Source organism: Lepus europaeus, chromosome X (assembly GCF_033115175.1).
Source record: "Lepus europaeus isolate LE1 chromosome X, mLepTim1.pri, whole genome shotgun sequence".
Classification (NCBI taxonomy): Eukaryota; Metazoa; Chordata; class Mammalia; order Lagomorpha; family Leporidae; genus Lepus; species Lepus europaeus.
Genome location: NC_084850.1, coordinates 80,798,705 through 80,819,762, shown reverse-complemented (window position 1 = coordinate 80,819,762; position 21,058 = coordinate 80,798,705). Strand labels below are relative to the sequence as shown.

The 21,058-nt window shown below is 42.9% G+C and overlaps 1 long non-coding RNA gene across 3 annotated transcripts in view; it reads right to left on the bottom strand.

Annotated features, from left to right (window-relative positions):
- Positions 1-4,974: 4,974 nt before the first annotated feature.
- LOC133752430 (uncharacterized) overlaps positions 4,975-21,058 on the bottom strand; it is a 79,261-nt gene continuing 63,177 nt past the window's right edge. Inside the window, exons 5-6 of one of the 3 annotated variants that reach the window (XR_009864941.1) lie at positions 12,643-12,735; positions 4,975-5,374 (exon numbers count right to left, since the gene is read on the bottom strand). This is a non-coding gene — a long non-coding RNA (uncharacterized LOC133752430). The remainder of the gene's footprint in view (positions 5,375-12,642; positions 12,736-21,058) is intronic. The other 2 variants (XR_009864939.1, XR_009864947.1) reach the window with 2 other exon arrangements.

Below are 21,058 nucleotides of genomic sequence, written 5' to 3'. Positions count from 1 at the left end.
AGTGAGAACGTGGCACTCGTGGGTTTGAATGCAGCCCACGTGAATGGCAAGTGCATCGGGCATTTGAGCAGGGACAGTGGGACCAGGGAAGGGAGCAGCTGACTCTCCAGGGATCCCACAGGACGCACAGCCAGGCTGGGAGTGACTCGGTGATTCTAAGTTCTGGCAGGGATCGGTGCCATGCAGAGGGAGGGGAGACAGGAAGAAAGGAGGAAAGGAGAGAGAGAACCTCCTCCCTGTCCAGAACTGCGACTTTCTTCGGCAATAGTCCCTTTCTCGAGCAGAGGCTGGAAATGATGTTCAGAGACTTTTGCCAAGATAGCTTGCTGGTGATTCCAGGGGAGCAGGAAGCTAATCTGCAGGTGAGGGTTAGGCCCCGTCAGTGTATGGATGGGGCAGCAGTGCTGCATCAGAGTGAGCAGAGACATCCCCACTCTCAGACCCTGGGTCACTGTCCGAGCTGGGAATGGGTCCCAGGAGGACTCGTGGTGACCTTGCAGGGCTCTGTGTAGCAGGAGGGCAGCTGCAGGAAGGGCCTATTCCCTGGGCCTGGCACTGGTGTGGATGTAAGCCATGGGGAGAATCTGCTCACACCTGGCGTCACGGGACAGGGCGGAGGAGAGAGCACCCTCATGCACTATCCTGAAGGGACCTGGTGCCCCCACACCAGTCCCGGGAAAAAGCCTCGTTAGAGAAAATGTTGCAGTGCCCTGTGATAGACGGAAATGGCAGTGAATGATGGAGAAATCCAGGAAAGGCCAAGTCCATGTGCTTCAGACCATGGTATTTGCAAGGAAGGCTGATATGGGAGCAGCTCTCAGCACGTTCAGACGACAGACACTGCAGCCCTAGGGTGGTGAAACTTGCATCATCTTTTTTTTTTTTTTTAAAGATGTATTTTATTTATTTGAGAGTTACACAGAGAGAGGAGAGGCAGAAAGAGAGAGAGAGAGAGAGAGAGAGAGAGAGAGAGAGAGAGAGAGAGAGAGAGAAGTCTTCCATCCTCTGGTTGACTCCCCAATTGGCCGCAATGGCCAGAACTGCGCAGATCTGAAGCTAGGAGCTAGAAGCTTCTTCCAGGTCTCCCACGTGGGTGCTGGGGCCCAAGGACTTGGGCCATCTTCCACTGATTTCCCAGGCCATAGCTGAGAGCTGGATGGGAAGTGGAGCAGCTGAGTCTTGAACCGGTACCCACATGGGATGCCAGCGCTTCAGTCCAGGGCATTAACCTGCTGGGCCACAGCGCTGGCCCCGCATCATCTTTCTTACAAAGAAACCTGGGATACATGTGGGTTGGCCCTGAGTTGGACAACAGACCCCCTGCTCACTAGGTCAGCAGCTCCTGGACACTCTTTGGTGTGCCACAGAAAAGATTTTCTGCACAAATGTCCAATAACCGCAGCTGAGGGCACAAAGGAAAACACAGTGACACAAGCAGTGCAAACGCAGGTGCAGGTCCCATTCTGCCCTGAAATAAAATGACAAACTAATATCCTTCACATTTCCACACTGGAGAAAGAAACCATTTAAGCCCTTAAGTCTGTAGGAGTCCATATAACATTCCTGACACTGAAACCACTCTCTGTGACATACTTGTATATGATGAAGATTAAAGGTTTAAATGAGTCATTGAGGAAGAGGCACCTACACACACACACACCCCCACACACGCACTCAAAGGAGGTTTCCACACAGTGGACCAAATAAAACTGTTCCACCTCTGAAAGTAAATGATATAAGTGTAATAAACAGGGAGGTGCCACCGTGCCAGTAACACTCACGTTTTCAAGGAGGGTGTCATGACATGGGCAATGGGGAAACTCAGGTTTTTCTGTTTTCATTATGTGAGGTTGTTTTGGGGAGTGATCTCTTCTTCAATGCTCTCCCTGTCTGCTTCTCTCAGTCCTGTGTTTGGATATCTATATCTATTTGTTATTTTGACTACATAATATTTTACATGTGATATGCCCTGAACTGTCCTTGTGATATTTTTAACATGTCCAGTGCACTTTTGCCTTGGAACACACACCTAATGGAAGTAGAATCCTGAAGTATTTTGTCCTTCTGTGACTGGCTTATTTTCCTCAGCTTTATAACCTTAAGATTCATATATGTAGTCATATATTGCAAAATTTCTTATTTTTTAAGGTTTTCTAGTGTTTCAGCTTAAAATTTACACTATATTTTCTTTGTCCATTCATGAATTAATAGACATGTGTAGGTTATTTCCATATCTTTGCTATTGTAAATATTGTTGCAGTGAATATAGGAGGCTCGTAGCTCTTCAAGATCTTGATTTCAGTTCTTATGAATAAATATCCCACAGTGGAATTGCTGAATCATATGGTGGTTTTTTTTTATTTTCTGAGGAATCTCTATATTGTATTCCATAGTCACTGTACCACTTTCATTCCCAGTAACTGTGTTGTGATTACTTGAGGTCTTCCTTCTTTTTTATTGTAGGGACTTATCATTTATCACTATGAACTTTTCTGTTAGTAGTGCTTTTGCAAAATTCCCTAGGTTTTGATATGGTGTGCTTTCTTTTTGTGTCTCAAGATATTTTATTTCATTTTTTCTTTTTTCATCAGTGGTTGTTCACGAAAATGTTAATATCCATGCATTTGTGACTTTTCCAATTCCACTTCTGCTGCCAATTTCTAGCTTCATTCCATTGTGTTCAGAAAATATACTTGGTGTGATTTCAATCTTCTTAATTTTTTTAAGACTTTTGTGACCTAATCTGAACAAATGTCCAACTGTACTTAAGAAAAGTGTGTATTCTGCTTCTTTTGGGTGGAATGTTATGTGTGAGGATGTGTCACAAGTTTGTGGAAAATGAAATTAAAGAATAAATTTGTTTTGGTGCAAAATTTTGAAATCCATGAATACAAGGTATATTCACAAAGTTTATGGAAAATGCAGATTCTGAAAAAAGTATGCATGTATTTCAATTTTTTCTGCACCCAAATAAACTTACCTTTTAATTTCATTTTTTTTTTTTTTGCATGAACTTTTTCCAGGTACCTTCATAGATATGTTAGATCCATTTGGTCTATAGTGTTATTTCAAGTGCTCCATTTCCTTATTGCTTCTCTCTATATATATTCTATCCTTCTGTCCATTAATGAAATTGGGAATTGAAGTCTTTGCTATTATAGTATTACTGTCTATTTTTCCTTTTATTTCTGCCCATGTTTGCTGAATTTATATTTAATTACTTTAGTACTGGGTGTATGCATATACAAGTATATTCATAGATGTTAACTCTTTCTGGTGGATTGATCCATTTTTCATTATGAAATGTCTTTTTCATATGTGACAGGTTTTCACCTAAAAGCTGTTTGTCTGATTCAAATATAGCCAACTCAAGTGTCTTTTATTTATCATTTGCTCAGAACATGTTTTTCTGCACATGGCTTTCCAGTTCAAATGTGTCCTCAATATCAACTGTTTCTTGTAAACACCATAGAGTTGAGCTTTTTAAAAAATCACGCACCTAAATCTGTGTCTTTTGATTGAGGAATTTAATCTATTTACATTTAAAGTAATTACATGTAAGGATTACATACTGCCATTTCTGTTAGTCTTCTAATCCTTTTCTCATTTCCTCTCTTGATGTCTTTCTCTGAATTTAAAAAATTTTGTTTCTATTGATATGCTTCAATTCCTTTTTCTTTTTCTTTAGTGTGACCTCTGTAGGTATTTTGTTGTTGTTACCTTGTGGTTTACATAAAATATCTTATAATAGTCTATTTTCAACTTTAAGAATTTAAAAACTTTTTTCACTATGTATTCTTTTTTTAAAAAAAATATTTATTTGAAATGAAAGGTAGAGTTAGAAAGACAGAGTGAGAGGGAGAGTCAATGAGGCAGATCTTTCATTGACTGGTTCATTCCCCAAATGTTCACAATGGCTAGTGCTGGTCCAGACAGAGGCCAGCAGCCTGGAACTCCATCTGGGTCTCCTGTGTGGGTATCAGGGGCCCAAGTACTTAGTCCATCTTCTGGAGTGGCCAGAACTTGAACTGGTGCTCAGATGGGATACTGACATCACAGGCGGCCATTTAACTTGCTGCACCACAATGCCAGGTCCCTCAACTGTTAACATTTAAGTTCAATCAATGAAGAAGCACCTGGCTCCTGGCTTTGAATTGGCGCAGCTCCAGCCATTGTGGCCATTTGGAGAGTGAACCAACGGAAGGAAGACCTTTCTCTCTGTCTCTCTCTCTCACTGTCTGTAACTCTACCTCTTAAATAAATAAAATCTTTTTAAAAAAAAGTTGTTGACCTACCATCATAACACAGTATTCTGTATTTTTGATATATTTACATTTATAAATCAATCTCATACTTTCTTATGCTATCATGCTGCTATTTCCTATGTTTTTGTTTCAATTAGAAGAACTATAGTTAGCATTTCTTATGAGGCAGGCCTAGTGGTAATGAACTCTCTCAGCTTTTGCTTGTCTAGGGAAGTCTCTCATCATTGAAGAAGAGTTTTGCTGGATGAACGATTCTTAGCTGGCAGTTTTTGTACTTTCAGCACTTTGAATATACAGCTTATATACTCAGGGAAACAATGACAAGTTCACCATTAACTTTACATTAGAAACCATAGAGTTGGACCACAATGGAATGATACTTTAAAACTGCTGAAAGAAAAATCCTGTCAAACCTGGAATTCCAAAAGCAACAAAAACTCCTTAGAAAATGAGCAAAATAAAGATATTTTCATACATAAAAAGAAAGAGGTATTTTCCTCCAGAAAGCATACCTAATACGAATTCTGGAAGAAATTCTCCAGGATGAGTCAAGGGAAATAGACCAGATGGAAATTTATATATGCAGGAAGGAAAAAGAGCACTCCATTTGGTAAATATATGAGTAAATACACGAGAATTTCTAAGTATCTTTATTCAGCTATCAATCAATTTAAATATACTTTAAATACTAAAGACATTTTAGATAAAAGATAAAATGGCATGTGTGTAGAAGTAAAATATCTGACAAAAAGTATGCAAAAAATGTTGTGTTCAAATCCTGGGAAATGGGATTTAGGATTTAAGGATTCTAAACAGTCTATGGATGGGGCTGGTACTGTGGCACAGCAGGTAAAGCTGCCGCCTGCAGTGCCGGCAGCCCACGTGGGTGCTGGTTCAAGTCACGGCTGCTACACTTCCGATCCGGCTCTCTGGTGTGGCCTGGGAAGGTGGTGGAGGATGGCCCAAGTCCTTGGGCCCTTGCACCCACGTGGGAGACCCAGAAGAAGATCCTGGCTCCGGGGCTGGATCGGTGCAGCTCTGGCTGTTGCGGCCATCTGGAGTGACCCAGGAGATGAAAGACTTCTCTTTCTCTGCCTCTGTAATCCTGCCTTTCAAATAAATAAATCTTTAAAAAAAAAGTATGGAACTCTTGTCCTTGGCTTTAATCAAGATCATATCAAGGTAGTGATGAGTTAGTAAAATGATGCTTCAGGAAAAAAAAAAAAAAGAGAGAAAGGTTTTGCTGCATAATGTTTATAGATTTCCATGATGTAAATACTTCCAACATTACAGATTCCAAGCTACTAATAGTTAACAATCTACTCAGAGAAATTTTGATTTAACAATTGACTATTTTTTTTATTTTTATTTTTTATTAGACAGATATAGTTAGACAGTGAGAGAGACAAAGAGAAAGGTCTTCCTTCCGTTGGATCACCCCCCAAATGGCCGCAATGGCCAGAGCTGAGCCAGTCCGAAGCCAGGAGCCAGGCACCTCTTCCTGGTCTCCGTTGAGGGTGCAGGGGCCCAAGCACTTGGGCCATCCTCCACTGCCTTCCCAGGCCACAGCAGAGAGCTGGACTGGAAGAGGAGCAACCGGGACTAGAACCTGGAGCTCATATGGGATGCCAGCACCAAAGGCGGAGGATTAACCAAGTGAGCCACGGTGCCGGCCCCAACAATTGACTCTTATGAATAAAGCTAGTAGCTCCAGTTCCAGTCCAAGATATCAAACAAATTCTTTTTCTATTGTTATATACAGTGAGGTTTGGTAGAGGAGCATGACAGCATTTGTAGGTCATCACAACACCCAACCCCAGCAAAATCTCATCTTTTACTTCTTTTTTTTTTTTGACAGGCAGAGTGGATAGTGAGAGAGAGAGACAGAGAGAAAGGTCTTCCTTTTTGCCGTTGGTTCACCCTCCAATGGCCGCTGCGGCCGGCACATCTCACTGATCCGAAGCCAGGAGCCAGGTGCTTCTCCTGGTCTCCCATGCTGGTGCAGGGCCCAAGCACTTGGGCCATCCTCCACTGCCTTCCTGGGCCATAGCAGAGAGCTGGCCTGGAAGAGGGGCAACCGGGACAGAATCCGGTGCCCCAACCAGGACTAGAACCCAGTGTGCCAGCGCCGCAAGGCGGAGGATTAGCCTGTTAAGCCACGGCGCCGGCCTCATCTTTTACTTCTAATTGATAGGCATGTGGTCAGGCTGCACTTATTCAATAACTCAACAGGAAATGAAGAAGCTAGAGACAATTAATAAAATTTTTTACTCATTTCAAAGGTACCATTTGTTATAAGAAGGAGAGAGAGAGAGGATTAGCTATTTGAGGACATGGGACTGAGGAGAGACTATTTCAAATTCCAAATAGGAGAGCCTTGAAAAGTTTAATTGTAAGTGGTAAGAAGTCTAAAGAAAAATGGAAAGACAGAAAGAATGAGACACTGAAAAGACAGAGATAGAGAGGAGAAGATTAAATTTACAAGTTAGGCTATAAGGTAACTAGAATATAGAGGCAGCATTTTCCAGTGCATTGGTAAAATTATTACACTTAAACAGAAAAAGAAAACTGGATCCCATTGATTCAAGAAGGGAGAAACAAAGACTAGTTCTTGTCTACCAGCTCCTTTATTTTAGAAATTAGGCGAAAGTCATCTGCAGTGTGAGGGGGTGGGCTTTGCATCGTGAATTTGAAAACTATAAAATGATAATGACATAGTTTCTGTGAGTGAAGAGTGAAAAAACGTTCAGAGGAAAATTAAACGAACATTCAGGCAACTTTGAAGATACTACAAAAGGCAGTTTCACACAGACACACACACACAGAGACACACACACACAGAGAGAGAGAGATAGAGAGAGAGAGAATCTTCCATCTGCTGATTCAATCCACAGATGGCTGCAATGTCTGGGGATGGGCCAGGTCAAAGTAAGGAGCCAGGAACTCCACCAGGTATCCCATGTGGATGGCAGGGGGCCTGGTATTTGGGCCATCTGCTGTTTTCCAGGCACATTAGCAGGGGGCTGGATTGGAAGTGTAACAGCTAGGACTTGAGTTGGCGCCCATATGGGATGCTGTACCACAATGCTGGCCCCTATTTCTTTTATTTCTTTGATTGGAATAAGAGGATAGAGTAATTGAGATTTATCAGGAAACACATTTAATTGCTGCTAGAACCACAATCATTATTGTATATATCGTTACATAATCACTCATCTAACACATTTTCAGACTAGGATAAAAGAAAGGAACCATAAGACTGTAGGGTTGGTGGCTTAAGCAGGAGGCTAGAAATGAATGGAGTAAGTAAAGTACAAGAGTGAGGAAAAGCCAAATTAGGAGAGACTCTTGACTATCCCTAGCACGTATCCACTAATCTCATAAAAATCTGTAGGAGGATGACTTTGAAGTGATACAGCCTTCCTGTATATGAGGAAATCTCTTTGGCTTAATCAAACCAGAATGACAATATGCTACTTATTCATGCTTTACAACAACTTCCTGAAGAACCCAAAATTAGGGTACAACCTTTTTTTTTTTTTAAGATTTTTATTTATTTATTTGAGAGGTAGAGTTACAGACAGTGAGAGGGAGAGACAGAGAGAGAGGTCTTCCATCCGCTGGTTCACTCCCCAAATGGCCACAATGGCTGGAGTTGTGCCGATCCAAAGCCAGGAGCCAGGAGCTTCTTCCAGGTCTCCCATGTGGGTGTAGGGGTCCAAGAACTTGGGCCATCTTCTACTGTTATCCCAGGCCATAGAAGAGAGCTCGATCCAAAGAGGAGCAGCTGGGACTAGAACCGGCGCCCATATGGGATGCTGGTGCCACAGACGGAGGATTAACCTACTGTGCCATGGCACCAGCCCCCAATCTTTTAAAGTAGCACACTGATTTCCTTGGACATTTTGCAATTATTCTCGAATAAGTGGTACATCCTAGCCTATGTGTTCTTTGGGGTTTCTGAAGGGGGGAAAAAGCATTATCTTGGATAATGGATGGATCAGCAAAGTATCAAAGCTTGGATCAAGGGACCAGCACTGTGGCACAGTGGGTTAAGCCACTTCCTGCAGTGCCAGCATCCCATACGGGTGCTGGTTCAAGTCCTGAATGCTCCACTTTCTATCCAGCTCCCTGCTAATGGCCTGGGACAGTAGAGGATGGCCCAAGTGCTTGGGCCCTTGTACCCATGTGGGAGACCTAGATGAAGCTCCTGGCTTCAGCCTGACCCAGCCCTGGCTGTTGCAGTTATTTGGGGGGAGTGAACCAGCGGATGGAGAATCTCTGCCTCTCCTTCTCCCTGTGTAACTCTCTCAAATAAATTAAAAATCTTTTTTCTAAAAAAGTTTGGATCAGTTCTAAAAGTTCAATCCTTCCCATAGCATACCTTAAAGTCCCTGTTCTACAGTACCTTAATGTTTTCTTAGTGTGCACAGAATGGACTTGCAAGCATGTTTTGAGAAGCTACAGAAAGATACCTAGATCATCTACCCAAGTGGATATGGGTAGGCAAAAATTCTAGGACCTGCCATTGACTAGCTTTACAACAGTCTACAAAAAGTTGTGGAAAATGCATATTTATGAAAAAGCTGCCTAGATTTCAATTTTTTTTTTTTGCACCGAAATAAACTCTCTAATTACGTTTTCCACAAACTTTCTGAAGTCCTCTTGCCCACTGTTTGTGCTTGACTTTGCTCCTCTCTGAATGAAGAGGATGCTTCACAACCATGTACCAGGTGGCTGCACCCTTAGGGTCCAATCTATATCATACATTCTTGATAGATTCTACTCTTTTCCATCCAGACTTTGGCAATCACAACTAGGACATTTATTCCATTCCTTATAGGACTTTGGTTACCTGACTTTAGCATGAATCAGAATCGCCTGGATTTTTTTTTTTTTTTTGCACTTCAAAGGCAATAAAAGAGAACAAGAGAGCAATTGATCTTCTATTCGCTGGTTCACTGCCCAAATGGACACAATGACCTCAGCTGGGCTGCAGCTCAGACAAAGCACAAAGCAGGAACTTCATCTGGTTCTCCCACATGGGTGGCAGGAGCTGAAGCACTTGGGTATGAGATGCTGCCATCACAAGGGGTCACTTAACCACTGTGTTACCATGTGGCCCCTGGAGGGCTTGATACAGCAGACTGCTGGGCCCTATCCTTAGAATTTCTTATATGGAGGCTAATCCTCCGCCTGCGGCGCCAGCACACCAGGTTCTAGTCCCGGCCGGGGCGCCGGATTCTGTCCCGGTTGCCCCTCTTCCAGGCCAGCTCTCTGCTGTGGCCCGGGAGTGCAGTGGAGGATGGCCCAAGTGCTTGGGCCCTGTACCCGCATGGGAGACCAGGAGAGGCACCTGGCTCCTGCCTTTGGATCAGCGCAGTGCGCTGGCCGAAGCAGCCATTGGGGGGTGAACCAACGGAAAAAGGAAGACCTTTCTCTCTCTTTCTCTCACTGTCCACTCTGCCTGTCAAAAATAAAAAAAAAAAAAAATAAAAAAAAATAATTTCTTATATGGAAAATTAGAGATGGGGCCATAAAGTTTGCGTTTCTCAAATAATGCTGCTGTTGTGGGACTGGAAACCACACTGTGAGAACCAGTGTCATTTGCAGAGATAGTGAGTTCTAGAGAACACAGAAGGTAATGCCAGGAGAATTACTGTAGTGAAACCATAGGAGAAATCAGGGCCTTGCTTGAGAGAACTGGAGAGGAAGTATTAAAACAGAAAAACGGAGAGGGAGAAGGAGAACTACAGGAAGGTGAGTTGGTTGGTTTGGAAGAAAGAGAAGAGCCTGCTTATATGTTGTTGAGATTGTGTGTGTGTGTGTGTGTGTGTGTGTGTGTGAGAGAGAGAGAGAGAGAGAGAGAGAGAGAGAGAGAGAGAGAAGTCCAAGGGATGGGATGGAATCTAGTGCACAGTGGTTTTGGTTTTTGCTTTAAGCATAGTGAGTCTGTGGGAATGTGTGGGAAGAATACATGGATGTAGACCTTGCAGGTCTGTAAGTGCTAAGAATGTGTAGAATATTCACTGTTTTTGTTCTTTAAGATTTATTTTATTTAATTGAAAGAATTACACAGAGAGAGATCCTTCATTTGCTGGTTTACCCCTCAAATGGTCACAAGGGCTAGGGCTGAGCCAGGCTGCAGCCAGGAGCCAGGAGCTTCATCTGGGTCTCCCACATGGGTGCAGGGACCCAAGCACTTGGGCCATCTTCTGCTGCTTTCCCAGGTGTATTGACAGGGAGTTGATAAGAAGTGGAGTAGCTGGGACTCAAACATGTGCCGATATGGGATGCTGGCGCTGCAGGTGGAGGCTTAACCTACTGTGCCACAGTGCTGGCCCGTTGATCCAAGCTTTGGCACTTGGCTGATCCACCCCATAATGGAAAACCAAGATAATGCTTTTTCCTCCCTTCAGAAAATGCTGACCCTAGAATATTCACTTTTAATTACATGTGGTTTCTCAGTGTAATGAAAATAAGATTATCAGCAGCGAATAAAGATGGAGAAAATCTTAAGATTTGAGGATAAAAGACAATACCTTACAGTTACTTAAGGTGAGTGCATAGGTGGACTAAAGAAATATAGCAGAACTGCTGGGCCTCAGCAAAGGCACCTATTCTAAGATTTGTAGTCTATGATTGTCTCATGGTGTGGATTTTGTAAGAACCTAGAGTGGCAAGAGCAACATTCTGGTTTATAAAGTGTTGTGGCTCAGTGGGTTAAGCAGCTGCCTGCAATGCTGGCATCCCAGATGGGTACAGGTTTGAGTCCTGGCTGCTCCACTTCCAATCCAGATCCCTGCTAATGTGCCTGAGAAAGCAGCAGAAGATGATCCAAGCGCTTGAGCCCCTGCTACCCACATAGAGTTTAGGCTCCTAGATTTGGTCTGGCCCATTGTGGCCATCTGGGGAGTGAACCAGCCAATGGGAGATATTTGCACGCACTCTCTCTCTCTCTCTCTCTCTGTACTTCTGCCTTTCAAATAAATGGATGATTTTTTAAAAGAAGTCTTAGAATGCTAGGATGTCAGTCATGTCTACAAAGATTTTTTTTTAAAGATCTTATTTATTTGGGAGGTAGAGTTACAGACTGAGAGAGGGACAGAGAGAAAGGTCTTCCATCTGCTGTTTCACTCTCCAAATGGCCTTAATGGCTGGAGCTGAGCTGATCCAAAGCCAGGAGCCAGGACCAGGTCTCCCATGTGAGTACAGGGGCCCAAGCACTTAGGCGACCTTCTACTGCTTTCCCAAGCCATAGCAGAGAGATGGATTGGAAATAGAGCAGCAAGACAAGAACTGGCCCCACATGGCACGTACAGTTGATTATCACTAATCAACTGGAGGAACTGAGACTCAGGACAGGTTATGGACTGTTACCTAATAATACTGGTTAGCAGAAAATCTGCAACTGGAGTTCAGGGCTCCTGACAACCATATCAGTTATCTTGCAAGATTACTGGGCAGGACTGAGTGTACCCATTTTGTGCCTACTGAGGCTGTTGAACAGAGTTCTAAGGATACACTTTATGGATTTTAAAATTACATGTCTATGTTTGGACATCCAGTTAGAGTGGGTAAGGGGCCCAGAGGATAGCACTGAGGAGATCCAAAGTAGTCAAGTGTCCAATCCTTGTGTTCAAACCCCAGTAGGTTAAGAAACTACTTGAATCACTGTGTCCAACATTATCCTATAATGGAGGGCTGGTTCAAGTCTTGGCTAATCTGTTTCCTATACACTTCCTGATAGTGTTCTTGGGAAGAGAGCAGATGATGGTCCAAGTGCTTGGGCCCCTGCCATCAACATGGGAGACTCAAATGGAGTTCTAGGCTTCTGGCTTCAGCCTGGCTCAGCCTCAGCTGTTGCAGGGATTTGGGGAGTGAACCAGCAGATGGAATCGCTCTCCCTTTCTTTCTGCTATTCTCTTCAAATTAAATGAATAAATCTTAAAATAAACAAAGAAAAACCACAGGCCATCAATACCCATGAGGCAAGAGGAAAAGGTGAAACTATGCCCAGCTTCTGAGTTTATCCCTGTTCTCTAGAGACAGGGGATGAGGTTAAGTGCAAGGGACTATGTTTGAGCATCGAGATGCTCAGCTGCCCTCTTCTCTCCAGCTAAGAGCTAATTTATTTTTATTCTTGCAAGCGTCACAATTCTATCTAAGTGCTCCAGAACTAAATATCATCTTCAGTGAATGAGTCATATTCTTAATCTGTGCAGGTGCTGATTGCTTTAATGATCTGTACAGTACTTATGCTCTGACAGTGAAAATAAGAAGGAATCTGAGAGGGCTGTGCATATGGATGTGACAGAGACCCAGAAATAAGTTTATCTTAATTTCATCAATAGTCCTTAATGACTAAAAGCCATACCTGGGTTTAGGGCCTAAGGTAGGAGAGCAAAAGACTTGAATGGGAGTGCTGAGCCTTAATCAGGAAGGGAAGGTTTGCCACCGGAAACACTGCCTAGAAATGGGATAAAAGCAGAGGATAAAGTTCACATGCTCAGTAATCGGGGACTGTCAGGGTACTAATCTGCAGGAATCTTACAATCACTGAATGCCAGGTAGGGCTGGAAGATCTTTTTTACCTCTGTGGAAATACTGATGGAAGTTTGTGTGTGTGTGTGTGTATAAAATTTTAAATGAGACTTTAATATACATACTATTTTACAATTTGCCTTTTGCAACTAATGGTATGTCACAGAGCTTTTAATGTGTAATTACATAGAGATCCTATGCACAGGATAGGATGTGCCATAATTTTATTTTACTGTGGTTTAACCAGTCCTTTCTTGATGAATATTTGGGTTGCTTATACTTTGTTTTTACAATTACATATTCTGACACAGCGAGCATAATTGAATCATCTTTGTACCCACATAGGAATGCTATGTAAATTTCTAAATATTCTGTTCCTTTGATTTATTCATATATTTCTGTGCCCATATCATTATTTTAGTTACAAGGCTCTTAGAATGTTTTGATTTGTGGTAGGAAACCTCATTCCTTTTGTAAAAAAAAATTATAATCTTGAAAATTTTCTTCTCCAACTGACTTGAAATTTCAGCCTGCCAGTTTCCAATAAAGAAATTTTGTTGCCTGTTGATCTTTTACTTCGAACTACATTGAACTATTTTGGATTAATTTAGGGTGTAGTGACCTGTTTACAATACTCAGTCATCATGGAACTTCTCCATGCCCACATATCAGTATTAGGAATTTTTATTGCTTTCTCTCTGAATTTTCTATTTTTTGGCAACATTTCTATTGTGTTCTTTGTATCTTTCATACTAACATTAATAACTGCTTTAGTAAGGATATTAATCTTTTGTCTATTAAAATGTTCTATATATGTTTAATGTATATAGTGGTATAGTAGCTAAATGACAAACTGAAACTAGACTGCTTAGATTCAAGTCCTGGTTCTACCTCATGCTAGCTGTGTGACACTGTGAGTTATCTAATATGTCTTTGCTTTAGTTTTCTCATCAGCAAAATTTGGGTGGAATAAAACTACCTACTCCATAGTTATGAAAATTACATGTAAATTCTTTTTTTTTTTTTGACAGGCAGAGTAGATAGTGAGAGAGAGAGAGACAGAGAGAAAGGTCTTCCTTTTTGCCGTTGGTTCACCCTCCAATGGCTGCTGCGGCCGGCACATCGCGCTGATCTGAAGCCAGGAGCCAGGTGCTTCTCCTGGTCTCCCATGCGGGTGCAGGGCCCAAGGACTTGGGCCATCCTCCACTGCCTTCCTGGGCCATAGCAGAGAGCTGGCCTGGAAGAGGGGCAACCGGGATAGAATCTGGTGCCCCAACCGGGACTAGAACCCGGTGTGCCGGTGCCACAAGGCGGAGGATTAGCCTGTTAAGCCATGGCGCCGGCGAAAATTACATGTAAATTCTTAGAATCACACAGAGCATATGGTAAACACTCAATAATTGTGAGTCCATGGAAAGTCCATATTCTTTCAGACGGTATCTTGTCCTTCCTTGAAAATTAATTTTAATTTCACAAATACAGATAAATACATTTCAGGTGTCAAAAAAAAAAAAAAAAACCCAAACTCCATAGCATTACAAATGATGCTACCCACATGTGATACTGGATTGAATTCCCAGCTTCAGCCCAGCCCAATCCTGGCTGTTCTGCACATTTGGAGAATTTGAACCAGTGGATGGGAGTGTGTGCTCTTTCTCTGCCTCTCAAATAAAGGAAAAAAAAAAAAAAACACATTGTAAACACACAGGAGATACTCCTACCCCACCAGACTCCCTAATGCTCAGGTGTAAGAATACTTTCATAATGGTTTATTCCCAGACCTTCATGTCCAGTGCCTAGAGCAGTACCAGGCACGTAGAGCTCTTCCTACTGCCTGGTCTGCTAGACAGAGCCCTGACAGTCACCATGAGTCCTGTGAACCACTCACAGCTCTACTGTAACATTTTTTAAAAAAATATTTATTTATTTATTTGAAAGTCTGAGTTACAGAGAAAGAGAGAGGCAGAGAGAGGGAGAGAGAGATCTTTCATCCGCTGGTTCACTCCCCAACTGGCCACAATGGGAGCTGTGCCAATCCAAAGCCAGGGGCCAGGAGCTTCTTCTGGGTCTCCCATGTGGATGCAGGGGCTCAAGGACTCAGCCATCTTCTACTGCTTTCCCAGGCCATAATAGAGAGCTGGATTGCAAGTGGAGCAGCCAGGACTTGAACCGGTGCCCATATGGGATGCCTGCATTGCAGGCGGCGGCTTTACCCTCTTTGGCACAGTGCCAACCCCTACTGTAACATCTTGTGGTCTAGGGTTGGTGTCCTCCCCAGGCTAGGACTCAGGAAATGTATTTATATTTGTGGGTGGTAGAAGCCCAACTACTCAAGCTGTCACCACTGACACTCAGGATCTGCATTAGCAGAAAGCTGGGGGCAGAAGCGAGAGCCTGGAATCAAACCCAAGCACTCTCATATGGGATGCAGCCATCTCAGCCACCAGCTCCTCCTATACAGTTTCTCAAAGGAGCCTGGTGCCCCCTTCTGGCCGGATGTTTGAAAGCACATACTATAATGCTAATATTTGAGGCTCATGGCTTACTGTGGAGAAGGGTATGCAGTACTCAGCTGCCCAATTCTCTTCAGCTAAGACCTGCCTTATTTTCCTTCCTGTCAGCTTCTCTCCTCCATTCAATATTCTGGGCTCTATAATCAACTTAGGTGTCTAATTACATAGTTGTGGCTTAATTGGCCCTAGCTATTGGTTGCTATGGTGATGAAGCCAGGAGCTGCACTCACCAAGCTAAGCTAGAGGGAACCAGAAGTGAGAGGGGACAACATGAGGAGAGGGGTGAGACTGAGGCAAGATGATTAAAAGTCCATTTTAAACTTCTGTTCCCGGGAGGCCAGCGCCGTGGCTCACTAGACTAATCCTCCACCTGCGGCGCCGGCACACCGGGTTCTAGTCCCAGTCGGGGCGCTGGATTCTGTCCCGGTTGCCCCTCTTCCAGGCCAGCTCTCTGCTGTGCCCGGGAGTGCAGTGGAGGATGGCCCAGGTGCTTGGGCCCTGCACCGGCATGGGAGACAAGGAGAGGCACCTGGCTCCTGGCTTTGGCTCAGCACTGGCTTCGCAGCAGCCATTTGGGGGGTGAATCAATGGAAAAAGGAGGACCTTTCTGTCTCTCTCTCTAACTCTGCTTGTCAAAAATAAATAAATAAACTTCTGTTCCCTACTCTGTATCTGAGAAATTATGAGTCTTTTCAGGATAAATGCCTTTCAATAGAGACATTCCTAAGGTAAAGATAAAGCTTCACGTACTCAGGATCCATAGTAGTCTCAGGGAGTGGCTTTGGCAAAGACACAAGGAGGTATGAAGAGCAAGACCCTTATTTTATAAAATTCTTACTTTCAGGTAATGTCAGTCCATCCTCAATGGCACATTCCAATGTATTTTTGTGGTCCTTTCCCTTTCTGAGTAATTTCAATAAACTTTATTTGCAGACCAGTTTAAGATCTACAGAAGAGGGGCTGGTGCTGTGGCACAGTGGGTTAACGCCCTGGCCTGAAGCGCCAGCATCCCATTTGTGCTAATCCTGGCTGCTCCACTTTAGATCCAGCTCTCTACTATGGCCTGGGAAAGCAGCAGCAGATGGCCCAAGTCCTTGGAGCCCTGCACCTGCGTGGGAGACCCAAAAGAAGTTCCTGGCTCCTGGCTGGATTCGCGCAGCTCCGGCTGTTGCGGCCAATTGGGGAGTGAACCATTGGACAGAAGACCTCTCTCTCTCTCTCTGCCTCTCCTCTCTATGTAACTCTTTCAAATAAATAAATATTAAAAAAAAAAAAGATCTACAGGAGAGTCACAGAAAGTACAGCGAGGCCCCCATATACCCCACAGATTTTTTTTCCCGTTATAAACATCTTACAAAGCGTAGTTAACAAATTTATTCAAGTTCATATTATACTGATATTTTCTTATTTTTATCTCTTTTATATTCAAATGGACAAGTACTTCAAAAACTTTGTGGAAAGTGTAATCAAAATTTTGAAATTGCTGCAGTTTTTCCTTAATACATATTTCCGTGAACCTTTCGAAATATCTTGTATTCATTTTTTGCTGTATATATTCATCATGTACAACATGATGTTTTGATATACAATAAAGGAAGCTTAAAATGTATATGGGAGTTTGAATCACGAGATAAATAAAATAATGAGACTTATAAGTTGAATCTAAAAGCTAAGCTTCCCATTTTCTAATTAACCAAATAGTCTTTTCTATGCCCACAAAGATACTTTTAAGGACATCTATATATCATAGAGAGAATTTGGTAGGAAATGAACTGAAATATTGGTAGTTACATTTGAGGTGACTTATTTTTCTTCTCTTTATCTGTATTTTATAGATCATCTTTAATATATTTGTATTATTCATATAAATAATATCTATTATGGAAATATTTATTATATTATCATGTGTTAAAGCATTCATTATCTTTCTAATACTACAGTACTGGAATGAATTACAGATTATGGAAAAATTTTAACCTAATATAAGGGATTAAGGTAAAGGTTCATTTACAGAGAAACGAACTCACACTCCTCACAACCTTCTTCTGATACAAAGGCCCAGGTCAAGTCAAAAGCATAGGCCCAATATCTTTCAACCTCACAAGGATGCAGGAATTAAAATATATGGAGGGGGCAGGTATTCATCCTAGCATTGAAGACACTAGTTAAGATGCTCCCTTACATTTCAGGATGACCAGGTTCTGATTCATAACTCCAGCTTCCTGCTAATGCACAGCTTGTGAGGTACCAGTGGTGGCTCAAGTGAATGAGTTCCTGCCATCCATGTAGGAGACCTGGATTAAATTTCTGACTACCAGCTTTGACATGGCCCAGTCCCAGACATTCCAAGTTTTATGGAGTGAACCAGATGATGAAAACTTTCCTTCTCTCCCTCTCCAACCAACAAACTCCACAAATAAGTTAAAAAATTAAATATACATATATGATGGATATAAAGCACACAAATAGTAATTTGCTCACAGTAAAGGCTAAATAAAGTATTATGAACTTATATAAATAATTTATTTACCTTGGTATATTTCTAATATACAGAAAAAACAAAAAATAAAAACAATATCCTACTCGAATCAGAATCTATTAATATTCCATGGAAACAAGAACACCTGTGAATCTATTAGTTCTATAAGTACCATGTAACATACTAGGAAGTAAGGTCTGGGGTTTCCTAGAGAGAATGAAACTGCGTAAGAGAAGGACAACTATAGCTATGGCCTTCTGAATAAGGCCTCACCATGAAAAATCAGATCAAAGCAGCCTCTTCTAGGTGTTTCATGTTTGTCACAGGAAGCTTCCACAACAGATTTCAGCAGAGATCCATATGTAGTCATATGAATGCAAATCAGATGAACTATCACTTCCTCTATCATCCAGCCAGGCACTGGATCCCACAGGAAGCAAAGAGTTGGAATCTGTCTGAAGTATAATTATCAAAATTTCATGGGAAAATCATTCAGTATTCATCAGTGACTTTATGTACTGAATAAAATATCTATTCATTTTGAATACTTAAGTTGCTTCTCAGTTTTTAAGGAACATACTGAGATACAGAACATTTTAGTTTCTTAAAATAGTTCTGAATTCTCAAAAGGGAGATTACTGGGCCACCAGAGATGAATAATTCTATAATTCTTCACTTGTGAATAAATTATTTTTATCATGATTCTACCAATTTTGGCTGCCACTAGCAACAGGTGTATGTACCATTTTTACTAAATTCTAACAAGGAACACATTTTCTTCCTTTTTTGTTAGGAGAAAATGGTATCTCATTGCTTTAATTGTTCACTGTACTACTGCACATATAAAGACCATGAATGTACTAATAGCTGTATCTGAAAAAGGGCACATCTTCTGGCTAAACTATCCAAGTAACAGTACCTAATAAAACAAACTCAGGAACTAATACCAAGGAATGTGTAGAACTTCCTTTAAAACAGAAAGATCAAAACATTGTCAAATGTTGAAAACATCGAAATTAGAAATCCCTACAGCAATAATGCTTGCTGGTCCAGTAAATACTCCTCTTGGGGCCGGTGCTGTGGCATAGTGCGTAGAGCCGCTGCCTGCAGTGCCAACATACCTTATGGGCTCCGGTTTGAGTCCCAGATGCTCCATTTCCGATCCAACTCTTTGCTATGGCCTGGGAAAGCACTAGAAGATGGCCCAAGTCCTTGGGCTCATGCACCTGCATGGGAGACCTAGAAGAAGCTCCTGGCTCCTGGCTTCAGATCAGCACAGCTCTGGCCATTGCAGCCATCTGGGGAGTGAACCAGTGGATGGAAGACCTCTCTCTCTCTCTCTCTCTCTGTCTGCTTCTGCCTCTCTGTAACTCTTTCAAATAAATAAATAAATGTTTTAAAAATACTCTAATAGATAGTCTTATTTTTTTAAAAGATTTATTTATTTTATTTGAAAGTCAGAGTTACAGAGAGAGAGAGAGAGAGAGAGAGAGAGAGAGAGAGGTCTTCCATCCGCTGGTTCACTCCCCAATTGGCTGCAACGGCTGGAGCTGTGCAGATCCGAAGCCAGGAGCCAGGAACTTCTTCCGGGTCTCCCACGTGGGTGCGGGGGCCCAAGGAAGGACTTGGGCCAACTTCTGCTGCTTTCCCAGGCCATAGAAGAGAGCTGGATCGGAAGTGGAGCAGCTGGTTCTGGAATTGGTGCCCATATGGAATGCTTCAGGCCAGGGCGTTAACCCACTGCACCACAGTGGTGGCCCCCAGACGGTCTTATTAATATAATTAAATAGTACTCAATTAAATGAGATTCTCCTAAGGAAGTTTTAAGAGAAAGAAATCAACCACTGAGGAAGCTATATATCACAAACAAACGACTTTAAGAGTACATTACTGGGGCCAGTGCTGTGGTGTAGTGGCTAAAGCTACGGCCTACAGTGCTGGCATTCCATATGGGCACCAGTTCGAGTCCTGGCTGCTCCACTTCTGGTCCAGCTCTCTGCTATGGCCTGGCAAGGCAGTAGAGGATGGCCCAAGTCCTTGGGCCCCTGCACCCACGTGGGAGACCCGGAAGATGCTCCAGGCTCCCGGCTTCGGATCGGCACAGCTCTGGTTGTTGTGGCCATCTGGGGAGTGAACCAGCGGATGGAAGACTTCTCCCTTTCTCTGCCTCTGCTTCTCTGTAACTCTGCCTTTCAAGTAAACAAATAAATCTTAAAAAAACAAAAAGAGTACATTATTATGGGAAAGGAACCAAGATGACAGCTGAGTAAGGTGCTCTGGCTTCCACCTCCCCACAGAGAGACCAATATGAACAGCTACCCCTCCAATGCTGCCAAGTCACCCTTTCAAGAGCTACAGAAGCCAGGTGAGAAACCACAGTACCTTGTTTTGTTATGATCATAAGATTCACATGGAAGACAGCAAGAAAGAATTGCTCTTGTTGCCATCCCTCCCACAGCTCCAAGAAAGATGGTGTGGAAAGATGCCTCCCACTTTGGAGGACAGGGAGCTGAATTTCACTCTAAGGCCAACCTGCAAAAAAATTTAGCCAGACACAGCACCCTGGCTCCTGCCCCAAGGCCAGTAGTACCTGTAGACTATTTGGAACCTCAACAGCCAAGCAGCCTCCAATACTTGACCTCCAACCACAAGTAAAAAGCTAAACTCCAGTCATATGAAAAGGCCAGGAGAGGGAGCTTAGGACAGCACCTTGGAGCTCAGAGCTGTACCTGCTGTGCCTCAGACAAGGTACCTGATAAAGCTCAAAGGCCTCTACTGGCTGGGCAGTGCTCGTAGACTGAGCCTCTAGACTTTCCTGGCATTGGGTGGAGACCTGCACTTTGGTTGATCAGACTCATGTTGCCATGGGTCACTGACAGCCTGATGGGCTGGATGGACAGCCTGAAACTTCATGGGGACCCGTGATTGTGAGACCTAGGTGTGACCAGCTTGGGGCCAATCTGTTATCACCCTCCTCCAACTCTGGATAGACATCAGGGGAACATGGGACTGTGTCTTTGGGACTCAGCAGATCCCAGTGGTTTCTATCCCTAGGCAAATGCCTGTGGACAGGCTCTCTGTGCACTTGCCCCGGTATCAGACAAAGACCTGAACCCTAATGAGAAGATTTCTTTTGACATACAGCACAAACAAGCTCTTACGTGCCTGTTGGGCATCCTCAGGAATGCACAGGATCAGGTAACTATCAGACCCAAGCGTGACCCACTTAGGGCCTGCTTCTAGAGCTGAGGGGCTGC